The sequence below is a fragment of the Phalacrocorax aristotelis genome, chromosome 9 (genome assembly GCF_949628215.1).
Source record: "Phalacrocorax aristotelis chromosome 9, bGulAri2.1, whole genome shotgun sequence".
NCBI lineage: Eukaryota > Metazoa > Chordata > Aves > Suliformes > Phalacrocoracidae > Phalacrocorax > Phalacrocorax aristotelis.
In genome coordinates this window covers 29,979,119-29,984,519 of record NC_134284.1, presented here as the reverse complement: position 1 = coordinate 29,984,519, position 5,401 = coordinate 29,979,119, and positions in this window count along the sequence as shown.

The following is a 5,401-nucleotide window of genomic DNA, read 5'->3' as shown; positions in this document are numbered from 1 at the left end:
CTTACTATTCTCATTTAATTCCATCTCATACCTGAGTTAATCACAGTCCCAGCAACAGGGTGAAGTTCCAGTTACTACCTGCTTCATCTGCTCCTGGGTTTTTCCCATTCTTCTGCTAAGAATGACATGAGAGAAAACTGAGATAAGTAAAAATCAAATAATCACAGGAATGAGAAAATAAGAGACATTTATAGCACTGCTACAGTTCATTAGAAAAATTCTTCACACTAAGCATTCAAGTGAATCTGAGATATTAATCAGATTATATTGATCTCTGAGTATGAAGTATTGGTCTCTGTCTGTGTTTACAGTACACCATTTCCCTTGCTTAAGACTTACCATCATTTTCCAGCTTTACAGTTACTGCCAATAATTACAGTATGTTGTTTAACCCCACTCACAGCAGTTCTAGACAAGGTTCTCTGTTTTCATTTACTCACCCCCTGCACCACACAGATTATCCTTTTAATATTTTCAAGCAAGACCAAGCAGAGTTCAACTTCAAGTGTACTAGAAGATAAGACTAGAATTCAAAATAATCCTGGCAAGGTGCAGACATGATCTGAAAACACCAGATGTTATTTAATAGGAACAAGTGCAATCTGGAATCATTAGCTGTGCAAGTAAAGGAACAGCTGCTCAATTTCCATGGAAAAGAATCGATGTGTTATTTTGGATCAAATGCTGAAAATGAGTCTGCAACATCAAGCTGTTGTAAATAAAGGTGAAAATTGAAATGCCTAACTGGAGTATAATCTGCTCCTTCAGAACTGCTGAGGCGTGAGCTAGTAACGTCTCCAGTTTTGATCACAGCACTTGAAAAATAAGATCTAAGTTGCATGCAGAGATTCCAGGAGAAAGCAATGAGAAGATCTAGAAGCTGAGAACACTTTGCCTTTGAGCACTGATTGAATGATTTTAGGTCATCTTACAGAAGAGATGGTAGAGGGGAAACATGGTGATTTTTATACATACAAAAGTTGGTCGCAGAGAAAAATGGAATAAGGTTTTCGCATGTCCACGATCAATAGGAATAGAAATAATTGCCTTGAATTGTAAGAAAGGAGATTTTGCTTAGACACAAAATGAGACTAAATGACCTCTTGAGGTCCTTTTCTGATCCGATTCTATGATTACTTGCAAACTACCTGCTTTAAAGTCCCTTTTTTATTACTGTCAGTAGAGCTGGCACTGGCTGCAAGAAAAGGAGGCTGCAGTTACAGGAAGGTAAAGAACTGACTGCCTAAAATGCGCAGCACACCAGTTTATCTAGTTAGCGCTAGTGATACTAACCTCAGCTTTTAATCATGCCTCAGCAAACTGTCAGAAGTCTATGTAAATAAATGTGCTTTAAAACCACTTAATTATAAAATAATTATTCCTTGAAACATCAAGCATTAGTTTAATCAGTGTTGACAACTTCCATGATTTTATTGAGTCTAATCAATCTGCGGCAGCCTGTTTTCAGTTGTGAGATGGTGTAATCCGCTATTTCATTTATTTAAAAAAATTAGGTCTGCAAATTATATAGAAAATCCTACAAGTGTAATCTGAACATACGCTAAAGATTAAAAAGCCAGAAGGTGAATAAAGCCACGTGTGCTTTCTAAGCTCATAATTTTAAACTACTTTTATAATTTTAGGAGATCTGACTCATGATTTTTGAACTTCTGGTTTGGCAATACCAAATTACTGTGCCCTATATTCTGTTGTTCTGAATATTTCCATATTACTGATTGTGCATTTGCGTAATTTTCTGAAAACACGTTATGCTGATTTGCAGAACTTTGTTATTAACAAAAACAAAGGAACACTTATTTAAGAAAGACCATGTATTGTGGCTGCCTTTCAGATTAAGTGGAGGTATATAAAAACAAAATAACACCAAAAAAGTTTCATAGTTCCCCCCATATACACTACGATTTTTTAACACAACAGCACCTTATCAGAAGAATCTGTTGGCATTTCATACACCAGCAGTTCTTGTCTGAATTCCAACTACTAGACATATATTCACAAATATAAATGAGATTAAGGATTTCAGTGATGAAAATGTATTATGACAAAGTATTATTTGTTCTTAGAACAGCTGTTGCTTAGATTTTTCTGAACTGATGGCTGTATTATAAAAGAATTCATTCACCCTCACCAATACAATCTGATTTATGCAATTTTCGGGATAGTTTTACTAAGGAAGTGGATACGAGGGACACGGATACTAGAATTTAAGGACTAAGGTCTTCTGATTGTCAAACCTGAACAGACCGTTGCATTTCAACTTTATCATTTTATAATCTACATGGCTGATGTCTGACTGAACTGTAACTTGTGTTCACTCCTATTTTTATACTGCATTGCTTTAAGAAATATGTGGGAAAAAATATTCCTTTTATGGAGATAAAGATAAGGGCTGAGTTCTCAGTTCTGCTCCAGATACAGAGCTCTTGCTTCACTGAAAAAATCTAAATATCATCTTCATTTCTGGCTGGGTGTAGTAATGGAGAATAGCCTACAGCGTATTACATAATGCTGCCAAACCACAGACATGGGTGTATTATCGATCCTAAACACAAATAAACGGATCAGAAAGAGGCCTGCCACTTCCAGAGGCGCTGACTTGCTGTTCTGGAAGTGACTATGAAAATACGGCTTAAAGATCCAGGATGAGGGAATAACAGTGAATGTTTTGTTAAAGAGAAAATCAAACTTGTACTGAAGTCCTCACCGTAAAGCTCACTCTTTAATTCCTGAACCAGTCTGTTTGGCTCACCTATAACATAAGTGCATGTGAAGCAACATAAAAGAAAATCATGTGGTTCTTCCCCTATGAGAGGATGACTGCATAGATGAGTTGGTTCACAAATTGCGCTGCAAGTCTTAGAGAACTGCTGACAAAAAGCAGGCTTCTAATAGCTCTACTGAGAAAAAGAGAATAAGTGTAATGAGGCTTTAGAGGTTGCTCCCTCTAGTTAGACTGGACTGTCTCTAAGGACGCGGGTGAGAGATGAGAGATGATGGCAGGAACATCACGTGAACTTCTGATTGGAATAAAAGCTTAAAAAGCAGCTCAGACCCATACAGAAGAAGAAAACAGCACCTGCGTGCTCAACTGGAAAAGAAACACTTCTGCAGCAGGCTAAATGAAATACTTGGTAGCCTGAGTCTAGAGACCTTTTGATCTTTCCTGAGGATGGCCACAAGTGTCTCATTTACACGATTAGCATTAAAATGGTATGCTCATATTTTCCTCAAAAATCTTTTCCCCAAATTTACTATAGCAAAACAACAATTCAAATGATGAAATAAATAGGACTGAGGGAGTACTATCAGGGTAAGCAGCAATCCAGTCAATGCAAATGTGCCTTTAGCAGGTTATCAGCACATCTGGTTATCAGCACATCTGGGTATCAGCACAACCGTATCAGGGCCATACTAGTTATTGGAGCAAGGAAACCCCAAACGAGTTTTGTCTGGAGCTCTTGTACTTATTTTGTGCCTGGGCTGATAAAACATACCGCTCAAAGCTTTGGGCCAAATTAATGAAATGTCACTTCTAAATCTGATAAAACTGGTTTTATTACAGCTACACTTAAATATCAAATTAATTTTGCTGCAAAGACTGCTTATTGTGCTAATCAACATCGTTGTGTTATTTCTTAGTCCATTTGTTCTCTCCATCTCTTGTTTCTGTACATACGTTTGTGAGGTAGGAATCTTTGCTCTGAAATAACAGGGTCTGACTTTGTACTAACAGGGTTCTCGTGCATTACTAGTGCTCCTAAGGGACAATCCTCACAAGGATACAAATAAATAACATCAACTTTTCAGCTGAAATGGAATTTATCAACCAAGACTCTTTGTATTGCTCCGGCATTTCTCCTTGCTCTATATGGTACAATCAACTGAATGGAGTAGCAGTGAATTATAGGAAGAGATAGTTCAGTGATGAATCAGTCACTGGTCTAACTACAAGAGAAACCGACACCCTTCCCATCAAAGAAATATGCATACGGTAAATACAGAGCAGCTCCTGTTGGAGAGCTGACGGTTTTCATTTTCCATTGACTTTCAGATTTCTCCAAGGTCAGAACCTGTGTGGAAAAAAGACCAGGATCTGTGGAAGAATAATAATTCTTTAAGCATGTACAATATTTACCATCAGAACTTGACACTCCTCCATCTCAAAACTACATACACACCTACTACACAAAAGAGGTGGAATTCTCATGTCTTGTGAAAAGGCTTGAAAAACACCCTCACTGAAACAAGGATGTTTTTGAGCGGGAGTTAGAGTATCTGTAATAACCACATGAACACAAATCATGCTGGGAAAAGCTGTAACATTTTCTATGACGGCTGCTATAGAATAATGCTGAAGGCTGGGGACAAAATTAAGGAAAGATGATTTAAGCATACAGCATGTTTAATCCTTCTCTCATGTAACATGTGAAGTCTATGGGTAGCACTTTTAGCCACTTTTAAAAAAGGACCATGTATAAACTTATATACGTTTGATAAATAGCTCCTGAAAAGGAGCTACTCACTAAGCCTCCAAGGAAAAAAGATGTCAGCATGGTATTTTGCTCTCCTTACTAGAACTGGAATATTTTGAAGTGTTTGTCTCAAAGTAAGGAGGAATAATTTGGAGGAACCGCAGCAGATTTTAATGTTTAATATATTTTCATCAAAGCACTTTCCTAGCTCCGAGTTAATAGCTTCATAGCTTTTGCTAAATGTAGGCGTGACGACATTTTACATTAGCACAACAGACAAAAATTTGGAGGCGTTTCAAGAATGGTCACCACGCAGAAAGGCGCAGCACCAGGGCTCCCCAAACCCCCAACTCCTCCTTCCAGAGGGGGCCGCCAGGTGCCATAACCTGCCTCCTGGTACCGGGGCAGGCTACCCACGCCCTCAGCACCCCCAGCACCCGCGACGGCGGGCTCCTGCGGGCGGGGCCGGCTGTTCGGCGCGGCCGGGCGCGGGGAGGAGCCGCCCTGGCTGCCCCGGAGAGGGCCTGCGCGCAGCCTGCCAAGCTCGGCCAAAATGAGGCTGAAAACCGCCTCAGCCTCTGCTCGCCGCGGGACCTTCCCTCTGCCATAGCGAAGCCACCCGCCCTGCGAGGAATTTTCCTCAGGAAACTTCCCCGCTCCAGGGGTCGCCGCGGCGAGAGGAGGCGGCTCGGCGGCCGTTCCGCCCTGACAGGACGGGGGGAGGCGGGAAAGAGGGAGTGGTGTGTAGGGGTGTGCGTGTGTGTGCGTGAGACATGAATTTCTGCCGCTTTGCGACCAAATAAGGGTAAATTCCGCACCAGCTGGCGGCTGGCTGGGAGCTGACACGCCGCACTGCGCTGATCTTTCAGGAATTACAAACACCGGGAGGCGAGCCGCGGCCGCAGCCC